At 50.4% G+C, this 13,212-nt stretch overlaps 1 protein-coding gene across 2 annotated transcripts in view; it reads right to left on the reverse strand.

Moving 5' to 3' along the window:
* The window catches only part of ZNF423 (zinc finger protein 423), a 333,279-nt gene that overhangs the window by 205,608 nt on the left and 114,459 nt on the right, over positions 1-13,212 (reverse strand). The gene's annotated exons all lie outside the window — the stretch shown is intronic.

Below are 13,212 nucleotides of genomic sequence, written 5' to 3' on the forward strand. Positions count from 1 at the left end.
GGGCTGCAGCCGGAAGGCCGCAGGCAGACGCCAACCATCTCTCCTCCCCAGCCCCCCTACCACCTGCCCTCAGCCACCTTCTTGCCACCTCCTCACCACTCAGCCCCTACCAGCCCTCGGAGGGGTCAGACCCGCTCCAGTGCATCTGACCTTGTCACCCTCCGACATTCGGCAATGCTGACACACACAGCCAACCACGTGGCAAGGCCAAGGCCTTGGTGGCGGGCCTCCAAGGTGGTGGGGTTGGGGAGGGGCTGGCTGTGTGTGTGCTCCCCCTACCCCAAGCCAGTGGCCATCCCCCCCACCTGCACAGCTGCCTCCCAGCCTCAGTCTTCCCAGATGCACCCCCCTCCCCAGAGCAATGATGTCATTTTCAAAGGCAGCCAAATTCTAGCCAGTCAACTCCAAAATAAAACTGTTTAACACAAAATGAAGCATTTTACAATCCCCTGTACGTTTTTTCCCTGAGCTGGCACACACAGGGTTTAAAAACACTGCCAAAACACTCAACCAATAGTTTAGCTTTATTTTAGACCAGTGCCAGAGTTAAATTTCAGATTTCCTTGCTCTTTCCCCCACCGGTTCTGAAACCCCCTCCCCCAGCCCTATCCCACCCCACCTCCTCCCCCACCCCCACTCCATCCCTTCCCCTACCCGCACCCCAAGCCTTTGCCACAGCACCACAAGCAGTTGCTAACTCCCTCTCTAAGGCTGGGCCCGTGGATCCCCTGCTGGCTGCACTCCTTGAACCACACGCCCCAGACAGCAGGAGATACATTTGGTTGATTTCTCATTTTGTTTGGGGACGTTCTTCATTTTTCCATGCTTAGGGTGTCATTTTCAGGATGCCAGTCACGGGATCTCACGGTTCAGAGGAACCTAAAAACTCACTCGGTGCCGGCCTCACCCCCACATGCCACTGCCCTCCCCTCTTGCCATTTAATGTGTCATCTCCAGCCTTTTAAAGTCTCTTGCCACCAGGAAGTTGGTCCTTATATGTGGGCCAGAATGGGTGTCCCGGGGGCCTCTCGAACCGGTCTTGGCTCTGTCCCTTGGAGTATCAAGACTAATGGAGGGATGGCTTGGGGCGCCTCCTCCTTGCTCCCCCACGGCTTTGGGGCACAGCTTTGACCAGACCTTCTGCTACTCAACCATTCCCCCTCCATTAATACATTTTATCCAAAGGCGACAGTAAAAACATCAACCTCTGGATCACCAGCCTAGGAACGCACACTGGCTGTGTGGGCAGGCCTGGCCAGGCTCAAACCTATCCGAGGTCAGGTCACCTACTCGGGACTCTGGTTAAACGGCATTAACTCATTCCCTCTTTGGGCCGAAGCTGCCTAACAGCATCCATTCCCCCTTTCTTCTGCCGGCAGCACCCTGCTTTCCTCTGGGGAACGGCTCTGGCTCTGCCATTCAGAGCACTTCATTTGGCCTAAGCCTAAAGCCAACACAGCATTCATCAGAGCCAGGAGACGTAGGAAAATCAGGGGCTCCAAGGCCTTCGCCAGGGTGCCTGGAGTTAGCCGCACCTGAAGCTAGTGCTGACTACTGGAATTTCTATTGACCTGAGCCACTAAACTCCCCCACTTGACTGAAACAAATTAGGGTTAATTTTCTGAGAGCAGCCACCGAGAATCCTGCAAGTAGGGCTTTGAGGCCTCCCCTCTCCGTCTTCCCCTGAACCCCTCTCCAGCCCTGGTCTCTCCAGCAACACGTAGAACAGAGCGAGCACCTCCCTCATCCTGCTTCTGCTGACACAGACTCTGAGCACACTACCGTTTTGGCAGGAAAGCCACTACGCATTCTCCCCGCTTGTACTGCTCACATGGGCCTTGGCCAGCACTCAGCTACACCACAGAAGGAACCAAGCGGTTCTTTAGAACAAAATCACTACATACAGGTCAGTTTAAGAATCTCGTGACCAAAGCCAGCGAGGGGCGTGATGCTATAAAAGGTAAGCTCCAGAAGGGCAGTAACTATTGTCTGTTTCACTCACTACTCTCTGTTCCACGTCTAAAATAGCTCTGAGCTCATAGTAGGTGCTTTAAAAAGTCATTCTATGAATAAATGAGTGAGTGAATGAGTGAATGAATGAATGAATGAATGAATACCAGGGGATGCTGTGGTTCTAAGGAACACGTTTTCTTTTGACCAGTTGTTGGCTTTGTTCTTTTGGGTGCTGGCAACTGTAGCCTAAGTAAGGGACACAGGAATAGGCCATCAATAGCTTTCAGCTATAATAAAGGACTCTTGGAGAACAATACTTTCTAGTTGCCCCTTTGACCCCAGAACCAGGTCAGGATCCAGCTGGAGGCTATTCCGAACTTCACCTACAGGCATTTCTCAAAGCTTTTCAAACCTCAAATTGGAGGAAACCAAGATTGATGACTCAGGAAACACAATTTTCAGGTCTTTATGGCCACCAGAATGAGGAATGCACAGGCTCACCTCCAGGAGAAAAACAGGGCCTCTCTGAGGGCCTCTGGTCCCTGTGCATCCTGACCATCAGTGACAGACACAGCAGGCAGGGACAGGGACAGCTGGACTAATGGAACTAGAACCTTGAAGGGAAGGGATTGACCAAAGCACCACATAACCGACCCTGCGTTTTCTCGGTAACACTGAGATTTTGGAGCTATACGTGTATACATTGGGGGAAAACACTTATTACAGAAATACCTATAGACGAAAGAAAAACAAAAATCTTGTTTTTGTGATTTTGGAATACTTTATCTGCGCCCCCTCCTTCCCCGTGAAGCTGATGTGGTGGATGATGTGACTTTGGTCACCCTGGGTTTCGCAGGAGCTGGCACAGCACACTGATTTCACAGATGCTTCTCCACACCATCTGGGCACCTCAGCCACTCAGGCCTCAGGGCCAGACCAACCCGATGGTCGCCCAGCCTCGCTCCAGCCTGGGCCCAAGGCCTGGACACGTCATCCTGAAGGCCCAGCAGCTGGGGGATGCCCCCAGGGCATGACTTTCCTCTCCCAGAACTCTGCCCCCAAACCAGGGGGCAGAGGATGGGGGAAGGGTGGGCCAGCCTCTGTGGACCCCCTTAAGGTAGGAGCACAACTGCCATGAAGTTTATAATTCAAGAGTCAGAGTCACTCCTCCCCAAGAAGCAAAGAAAAAGTCCAGTCCAAATGACATGAGGTTTGTGGGCCCGGCACCAGAGCTCTGTCCATCCTGGTTGCTGCACTGCCTCCCCGGTATTACCAGCTACCTCTTCGGGACGGGGGGACAACACCCACTAAGCCACCACTTCCCTGCGTGACTTTGGACTAGTCCCACCTCACTCAAAAGCCTGGCCCAGTTCCGGCTTTCAGACTGCCTGAGGGGCTCCTGAGCAGCTGCTCTGAGGGGCTTGAGGGGGTGGGGGGAGAGATGTAGACAGAGTTCAAAATCTGCCAAACCCCATAACAGAGCGCACTACATGTATTGGCCTTATACATGAGTTATGTTGAGAATAAGGTTAGAAGGTGCTGCACGAGGTGTTCTTGGAGGAACCTGCTTCCCTAAAATTCTGAAATGAGATGGCTGTATCCTATCAAGAGCCAAGTGAATGGACTTGACCATGGATACCCAGCAATATGGCATTTGATTCAATATTGTACTCCTGCACATTTGTTTTAATGCTTGCTTATTTTTGTGAGAGAGAGCAGGGGAGAGGCAGAGTGGGGGGGGACAGATGATCCAAAGCAGACTCTGTGCTGACAGCAGAGAGCCCGTCGCGGGGCTCGAACCCACGAACCATGACATCATGACCTGAGCTGAAGTCGGACGCTTAGCTTAACCCAGTGAGCCACCCAGGTGCCCCTGTACTCCTCCATATTTGCCTGTATGTCACTCCTTCCTCCTGCAGAAGGCATCCGCAATTCCTGGTACCGTCTGGGAGCCCCTCCCTCCCCAATTCTCAGTCCCAGTGGTCTGTATGGAGGCACCCCTGATTCCCATCATTCTGAGCCTAGCTACTATGTACGTCTGTCTCCACACCGCCCCCTCGCCCCCCACCCCACCGGCTTCAGTGATGCCTGCGGGAATGAGCCTTGGTCACCTCTGCTCTTTCTCTGCCTCAGGAGGGTAGAAGCCCGGAGGTGGACCTCTGCAGCTGAACACCTGGGGATGGGGTTTGTAAAGACAGCCTTAGAGCATGTCCTCAAAGGGCCATGCTGGCAGCCAGCCTCACTTCTCAGTTCCTTGAGCCGATGACTCTGCTTTTGTTCTGCTTGTCAGCTGGAGTCGAGTATGCAGACAGCACGTTCACTGAGGACCTACTATGTGCCAGGCAATCCAGAGGTTCATGGTGACTTCACTTTCCAGGTAGATTATACATTCCTTGTTAATAGAAACTCTCTCTCAATCTCTCTCTCTCTCTCTCTCTCTCTCTCTCTCTCTCCCTCTCTCATACACACACACACACAGCCCCAATCTTAAAGTAGGTATGGTATTACATCTTGCTGGTGTAACATGTGCCTTCTGGAAACTGCCAAGCAGTAATGGATAACAGCAGGCTGGACCCAGAAATACACACTCAACCAACCTGAAGGCCAGCTTGGGGTTTGTGTTTTCCTTCCAGGACCCTGAGGTCCCGCTGGGTGTACATCCTGGTCCTAACAACAGGAAGCCAGCAGAAGGTTTGGCTGCTGCCGGAAAAGGAGTAGAAACCAGGATCCAGACTGCCCCAGTCCCAGGCCAGTCCCCTTCACTCTCAGCCCCAAAGGCTCTCCAGGGTCTCCTCACTAAGGCTCCTCCCAGGAGGTGTTTGTAGCAGACACATTCCTGGTGTCAGACACCACACCTGAATTCTGTTCTGGTCCACCCCTAGACACAAAAGAACCCACCGCTGGGCAAGTGATTCAGAAAACCATCAAGGTAGTCAGGCTAGCTGGGGGGGAAAGAAGGAAAAGATCCTCTCCACTTTGGGGAGAGCCAGAATCCTCAGAACACACACATGGACACACCTTTTCCTGTGAAAACCAAGAGAGACGTGGATTCTTCCCACCGCGATCCCTGCCTTCCATCCTGTTAGATTTGGTGTCCAATTTCTGGAGACCTGCAGGCCCCGCAATGTGACGGCAGCATTCGTGCCACATAATCAAGCCAACAGGGACACATTCTATGGACCCGCAGGCTTCATAGGAGGTGGCTAATAACACCAGCATCTGAAAGACAACTCCCCTCCATATGACCACCAGGAGCCAGGGCTCAGCTGCCCGAGCCCAGAGAGAGTCACGGTCCCACACAGCCTACTGGTGTCCCAGGCACCTTCTAATGGGGAACTCGGAGGGCAGGGAGCAGGCAGCTTAAGGGAGGGCTCTGATCTCACCACGGGCCAGGCAGACCCAGATGGACAGTTACTCGTCCAGCCCATCCACTTCCCTCCCAGCACACTAACAGGACATTAGCATCTTCCAGAGATGCTGTGGGGCATGATGTCTCTGTGCATGGAAGCATCTCTGTATTTTTTTTAGTGTTTATTTTTTCGAGAGAGAAAGAAAGAGAGAGAGAGAGAGAGAGAGAGAGAGAGAGAGAGAGAGAGAGAGAACAAGCTGGGGAGGGGCAGAGAGAGAGGGAAACACAGAATCTGAAACAGGCTCCAGGCTCCCAGCTGTGAGCACAGAGCCCGACTCGGGGCTCAAACTCATGAACCGTGAGATCATGACCTGAGCCGAAGTTGGACGTTTAACCAACTGAGCCACCCAGGCGCCCCCCTGGAAGCATCTTTTTAAAGGCAGTGGGGAAGCCAGCTATTTAAAGGCCACCTACGGCATTATTGCCTCACAAGTTACAGAATGCTTCTGTGAAGTGAACACCTTCTCCACTGAGTTACCTTTTATTTAAATCAACAGGTCCCACAACCCCAGCACCCAGAAGGGCCCTTACACAAAGCACATGCTCAATAAATAGTTATTCAATGAATAAACCATCTCTTCTGTAACTCCCCCTTCTGATTATTCATTAATTGAAGACCTACTATGTCCAGACACAGCATGTGCAGCCTTTATTTTTGCTATCTCACAGCTCTTACCTCACAGGGGCTGTGGCCTCCTTGGGGACAAAATAAGCAAACTTTTCTTGAGCACCTACTACATGTTCTAGCCATAGGCCAAGGCCACCCCAAGGACAGAGAGGAGAAGACCCCAAGCCTTGGCATCAAGGATATATATCCTCACGAACACTATGGGCTGGTAAACATGTTGGTCTTTGCCAGTCTGGTCGGTTAAAACTGGTAAGTATTTTCCTGTGATTTAAATTTACAGTTCTCCTACTCTAAAGAAGTTTCTTACCCTTCCCTAAATGTGTAAGATCCCACTAGCATATCTTTTTCTGGTTCCATTTCTGTCCTTTGCACATGGGAGGTATTCCAAATATTTAAAGACCAGTGTGGCACAACCAATCTGAGCAGGTGCTGGCCTCAGGCAGCCCAGACTTTGCCCTGCTTCCCTGTTGATTTATTGGTTATTTTCTTAGTGTTGGTAGGAGCTCCTTACACACTAAGGAAAAATAGCTTTTGCCTGTGATATGTGTCTTTGGTTTGATTTATTGTGGTTTTGGCAATGCAGAAATGTTTTATTTTTATGTGGTTGAATATTTGTCTTTTGTTTTATGGCTTCTGGGTTTAGGGTTATATTTAGAAAAGGTTTCCCCACTCTGATACTATTATGTTTTTTAAAAACTCACTTATGTTTTCTTTTAGTATTTTTAAGTTTTCTTTTTCTGTTTAGATTTCTGATCCATTTGGGATTTGTTCTGACGTTAGGAGGAGAGAGATCCAATTTCCTTTCTTTGAGACGGATGCCGCATCATCCCAGCCCCGGTTACTGAGTGATCCATCTGTGTCCCACAGGCACACAATGACACCTTTCTCATACACTAAATGTCCAGTTCTACTGAGGTCCCATTTCTGTGCCCCTCATCTGTTCCACACCACTTAGATTCCTACAGCTTCAGAATGTGCTTTAAAATCTGATCTGGGGGGTACCTGGGTGGCTCAGTCGGTTAAGCGTCCAACTCTTGATCTCACTCAGGTCTTGATCTCAGGGTCGTGAGTTCAAGCCCCGTGCTGGACTCCGTGTTGGGCGTGAAGCCTACTGTAAAAGTGAATGACTGAGTAAATAAAAATAAAAATAAAAAAATGAAATCTGATCTGGTTACCATCATTCCTCTTGTTCAGAATTTTCTTCCCTTTCCCTGCATGCCTATTTTTCCTTATGAATGTTAGAAATCAGCTTGTCTATTTCTAACCAAATCCCATTGTTACTTTCACAGGCTAACATAAAGTTAACAGTTAATTTAGGGGAAATTGACATATGTACGATATTTAATCTTTCCATCCAAGAATAAGGCCCGCCTTTTCATTTATTGAAATCTCTTATGTGTCCCTCCATAGTTGATTTGGCTTGTTTGCGTGTCCTCTCCAAACATCTGAATGTTGCTTCCTGGGCTTGCTCCCTGGTCTTTATGCATTCTGTGACTACCGTGAGTGGGATCCTTCCTTCCTCCGTGTTTTCTACTGGATGCTGTTTGCATGCAGGAAAGCTCTTGATGTGGGGGTATTAATTGTGCTCAAGCCCCCAAGCCTTTTGCACTGCGAGACAACGGCTGACACCAAGGCGCAGTGCACACTCCCCACGGGCAGAAGGAACTCGCGCCCTGCACCTGTGCACTTGGCAGTGCAATGCCCAGCGGCTGGCCCGTGCCGACTCCTTTTTGCCCAAATGGAACCAGTACGAGAGGCGCCCCGAGCAGTAAGGCAGGGAGGGCCCCCACCCATGCTGTCGGAGCGAGAAAGGGCCTGAGCCTGCACACAAAGGCAAGATCCCGCCAGCCGGCGGACAGGAACGAGGCTGGCAAAGGTGCCAGCCTTCACGCAGCCCCAGCCCTGTAATTAGGGCCCACAGGTCACTCTGGCCACAGCTGAACAAACCAGGGTGTAATTAACTTTCCACCCGGCTTTTTACACAGCAGCATTTCACCTTCGCCAGAAAAGGCGGGTCTGCCTTTCTGAAGGGGCTAGGGAAACACTCCTCAGTCCCAGTCCTCAGGAAGTGGGGGGCAGCCAAAGGGGGAGCAGCAAAATTAACCCACAGGGAGCACATTTTTTTGCTGTTGTTATTTGAACAAACCCCTCCCCATCTTTTTTTTTTTTTTTTTTCAGTTGAGCATTCAAAAAAGCTATTTCTGTCTGGAATTTAGGTGGAAATTGCTCACTGTCCCCGGTTTATGTTCTCTCCATGAGCTGTTTGGACCTCAAGTCTTAAATCAAGCTCTGTAACCTTCAGCAAGAACCTGTAACCCTCTGAGACTCAGCTGCCCAATGTGTAAAATGGGGATGAATGGTTAAAAAAAAAAAAAAAAAAAAAGGATCTCCATGCTGGGACTGTTATGAGGACTACATGGAATCATTCCTTGATCCAACAAGCACATATTAAGCACTACTGTGTGCCAGGCACTGGGCTAGGACATGACTCTTGTCCTTAGGAAGCTGAACAGTAGTGCAGGAGACCAGCAATAAACACATTAAAAACTATGACAGAGGGGCACCTTGGTGATTCAGTCGGTTTAGCCTCTGGCTCTTGAGTTTGGCTCAGGTCATGATCCCCCACGTCGGGCTCTGCACCGAGTCAGCTCGGGATTCCCTCTCTCTCTGCCCCTCCCCGCCTCAAAAATAAATTAATTGATTAAAAAAAAAAACTACTGCAGAATAACTCCTGAATCTGACCAGTGTTGTGCACTGTCAGGGGTGGGGCTTCAGGGAGAGCAATCAGGGAGGCTGCAGCCCAGACTTGGAGCCCTGGGGGGCAGCAGGGACCCCATGTGCTTCAAGAATGCCTCTCTGTGCTCAGTGAGGAGCATGGTCTGAGTCACAGACCAGGAAATGGCACCTGTAGCCAAGAAACCAATGCTCAGCTCCAACCTGGTCCTACAGGCAATTTCTATAATGGATCAAGTGCCCAGACAGGCCCAGAATCGGAAGCCTCAGTCCTTCTAAAGAGACTCCATCTGCCTCTCCCTACCTACGATGAAAACCCAAACCCCACCAGTGATGCCTATAGCAAAGAGGGTAGGGATCTCCAGAAGCCGTCGGGTGCTCTGGCCCCGGGGACCTGCCACATTCCAGGACTGGCACAGTGCACACCCCTGCTGACAGCCCAGTCCTGTCACAAGGAAGAGCATCCCTATGAAAGTCGGATCTAAAACATTACAACAGCACAGATCCAGCACCCAAATGTCCTCGGGCAGTCAGCCTCATTAATTTGGGCCAAAGCAGCAGTCAGTCTAAATCACAGAGTATCCTTAAAAGGTAGTATTTGTACCAGAAAGCCGTAAAACATTCCACCTGAATCCAGACTGAAGGTCCACAGCTGACCTGCTTCAATGAGCACATAAAAAATTGGAATCAGCCCCTGGGTAAATCAAACCTCTCGTACCTGCTTCCATGGTGCCCCAGGAAGTTCCCAGAGATACTTTCTAAAGCAATTGAAGTCCTCTGGGCTTCTAGAAGATGATGAAAAACACCTGCCTGCAACCGTTTATAGGGTCCAAACGTGCTTGGCCAACACTTCACAAACTGGGTCAACGTAAACTTCGGCTCACTCCCTGTTCTGACATCATTCAAGTTAGTAGGGCCTGAAGTAATGGAGACTTTCTATCATCAGTGCAGACAGCCACCAAACGCTCTGGACATTTCCTCATCTGTTGCCTACAAATGATGCTCCGTGAGGAACAGGCAAGCCCATCACAGGCATCAAGTCAGCCTTTGTGAACTCTGTTGTAGAAATCCTAGTCTTCTGGCAGACTGGTCTAAATCTAATATTTTTGTAGTATATAGACACAGTACCAGCAACCCAAGTTTTATCTGCCTGAATGCTGCTATGTTAAAAAAAGAGGGATTCCCCTACACCTCACCCCCAAAAAAGGGATAATGGAGAAGATCATGTCCCAGCATGGAAATCCATTCAGAAAATGCTCGGTAACAAATGCAGAATACAAAATGGCAAGTGCCCCCGACGCCAAGCCCATGAACATAAGTCACCCTGTGGGCAGGGTCTGGCGGGGAGCAAGCAGGAATCAGTACTTGGGTGTAAGCATCAGCAGAGTGGATGGCTCTTTGCTGATCTCACTTCGTGTCATAAGGATGCAGTGTTTGATGCCTTGTGGGTTTAAGGCTGGTTTCTCCTTGGACACAAATGAGAGACAATGAGGCAGAAAGATGGAGAGAAAGAGGGAGACAGAAAGAGATCTAGGTTCTTTTTTTTTTTAATTTTTTTTATTAAGTTTATTTATTTATTTTGAGAGATAGTGAGGGGGGAAGGGGCGGAGAGAGAATCCCAAGCAGGCTCTGCACTGTCAGCACAGAGCCCGATGGGGGCTCAACTGATGTACCGTGAGATCACGACCTGAGCTGAAACTGAGTCAGACGTTTAACCAACTGAACCACCCAGGCACCCTGAGGTCTGGGTTCTTGAAGTTCATGCTTCAACAGCCTCTCCTGGTCCCAGCAGAGCCTCTCCTGCAAAGGGACAATGGAGAGGATGCCTTCTCAAGTTCCAGGATCTCTGCAAGTGAGGGTTCTTCAGTGCAGAGTTCCAGGGGCCTGCTCTCCCTATGAATGCCACCAACGCCATCCTGGCAAGAGGCCCTTCCACCTTCCATGGTGAATTCACAGCCCCCTCAGAAAATCTCCAAACCTCAGCTACTCTCCCAGATTCTGATGGAACAAGTCACTGCCCCAACCCCACCCAAACATCCACAGAAAGACACAGAAAGAGCCAAGAGGCCACCCTGCTAAAGCAGTTTTCAAGAAGAACCACACTCAAGACGCTCCCCCCAAATCCCCCCACCCACTCCACCACGCCAGACGGACCTGCTTGGCGAGGGGTGTGCAGCCTCCAGGTTCCAGCAGTAACAGCCCTCTTGCAGAACATGAGTGGGGACGAGTGTTGTTCACACCCAAGGCCTAATTCCAGTTCCAGGAGGAGAGGACAGCGGGATTGACAGGTGGCGCTGCCCTGAGGCCCCAAATTCACAAAAGCAGAGAGCGCCCCACCTTCCCTCCAAACAAGACTTGTTTGCTCCCTCAGAAACATCTGCCCAGCACCCAGAGCCCGCCCAGTCTCAGCAGAGCATGGCCATCTCTGAAATGGTCTTCGTTGTCTGTTGAGGGTCCACCTTCCCCTCCAGGATAACAGAGTGGCCACGCTGCCTACCTGCGTCATCGTCCCTAGTGCAGGACTAGAAGACCAATGATGAGCATCCAGCAGACCCGTGAGTCTAGCCTGGGTGGACCTGCTACCACATTTTGGGCCAGTTCAAGCTTTTAAAGCAGAAGCCAATTTTCACACATCTTCTGCTAAAGCCCAATGTATAAAAGACTTTTTAACGTGGACAGCTCTGGCTGGAGTGGGTGTCAGAGCCCCCCTCGGTCAGATGGGCCCCAATACCCACCCCAGGAGCTCCAGAAACTTCTCTGGGGATGCAGTGGGAAACCACTGCAGCTCAGAGAGTGTGCAGGTGGCCTAGAGAGGGACTCGCTTTGAAAAATATGCCCACAATTCCCAGTGATTGATCCTGTCACTGGGTAATCCTCAGAACCTAAGACCTGGGGGAAAATCGTTCCTCACATATTTCTTCCACATCAGGGAGACTCTCCCAGACTGGGTCACACCTTTACTGGGCGGTAATGAATTTCTCAGGGATGCTATTAGGCAAGGTCGTTTCCCATACTCTTTTAAGGAATTTCTGACTCCCTTCCAATGCTCCAGGGCTTGGGGATATTCCTGGCTCCCGCGTCCCCGTGGAAGTCGTTAGCGGGGTCCTGTTCAGAAGCAGGCAGGAGTATCGGTGGCTATCTGCAGCATCAGTAAAGATGGCTGAAGACCCTGTAGACAGAGCTACTGTGATGTCAGCCCATCTGAGGCTACGGAGAGAAGAGACAGCCATCGGGAAAAGAATCCTGCTCAGGACCGAAGCACAATTAGCTACTATTTCTAGCACAGATCCCCTATACACAGCCTTGAAGCCTCACATTCGTCCTCTTCCTCCTAGAAACACCACCATTCTCAGAGGTGTGGAGAGAGACAAGAGTACCTCCTTGGTTCTGAAGAATGGAGTAGTGCCCGGGATGGGGCCTCAGTCCACGAGCCACAGAGACTCCACGAAGCAGCACTCTGCAGGGGTCCGCAGGGGGACTCAGGGGCCCCACATCAATGCTAATTGAGACCCACGTGTTCTTTTACACTTAGCAAATAAAGACAATCACTTTTAATTAGAAGATCAATTAATTGATTGTTTTCAAAGTCAGTGACAATATTTCATCCTCGTATAGTTAACATCCCACCTCAGTTCTTGGCTAAATCAAGAAATACACAGGCATCTGTTGTTTTCTCAAGGATGAGAGAACACAGCCCAGGGTCCCAGAGAGATCCTGGCTCAGCCACCGACTCACTAGCTGACCTCCATCAGTCACCTTTCCCTCTCAGTGCCTCAGTATTCTCCCTCAGGAAATGAGGGCACTGAAAAGCCAACCCCATACATCCCTTCCAATTCTCATTCTGAGCTTCTAAGGTGGCCATCGCCTCTGCCTATGGTTGAAATACCACAAGTTCCAAATGACTGGCATTTGGTTTGCTTAGCCCCAAAAAGTCCAAAACTGTAAGAGTCCTCTTGGGTCCACTGTTTTTGGGATCTGTTCCCTCCAGAGGTTGAGAACGAGGGACTTGGTCTAATCAAGGCTGTGCAGGTACAGGCGTCACTAGAGGGAAAGTCATAGCTCCCCAAACACTTGGCTTTCAAACTTCTACGAAGGCATGAAAAGTAGAGGAAGCAAGAATTTTGAGTCCCAACATACTTCCTACCAACCAATTTCCCCCCAAAAACAGGTGACAGGCCCCTTTGGAATACTGTCTGAGATTTTAGTTCCTTTCCCCCACAAACCAGCATCCAAAGTGTTTCATCAACATGCATGGTGGAGAGAGATGCCAGGGATAGCTATGTAAGGAACACAGATGCTCTGGAATCCTTGCTCAGGGCCTGGAAATATGTCAACCCCCTACCCCTGGAGCATGGCTGCCACACCCCCATGCAATCCACATGCCCCCATTCTCCCACTCCATCCACCCACATGACCCAGACACACAGACACACATGACTCATGAGGTCTTAAATAGCTCCTGACAAACTGTGGCCTTGGCCACCTTCTC

The sequence above is a fragment of the Panthera pardus genome, unplaced genomic scaffold (assembly GCF_024362965.1).
Source record: "Panthera pardus isolate Hobbes unplaced genomic scaffold, ASM2436296v1 HiC_scaffold_18, whole genome shotgun sequence".
Lineage (NCBI taxonomy): Eukaryota > Metazoa > Chordata > Mammalia > Carnivora > Felidae > Panthera > Panthera pardus.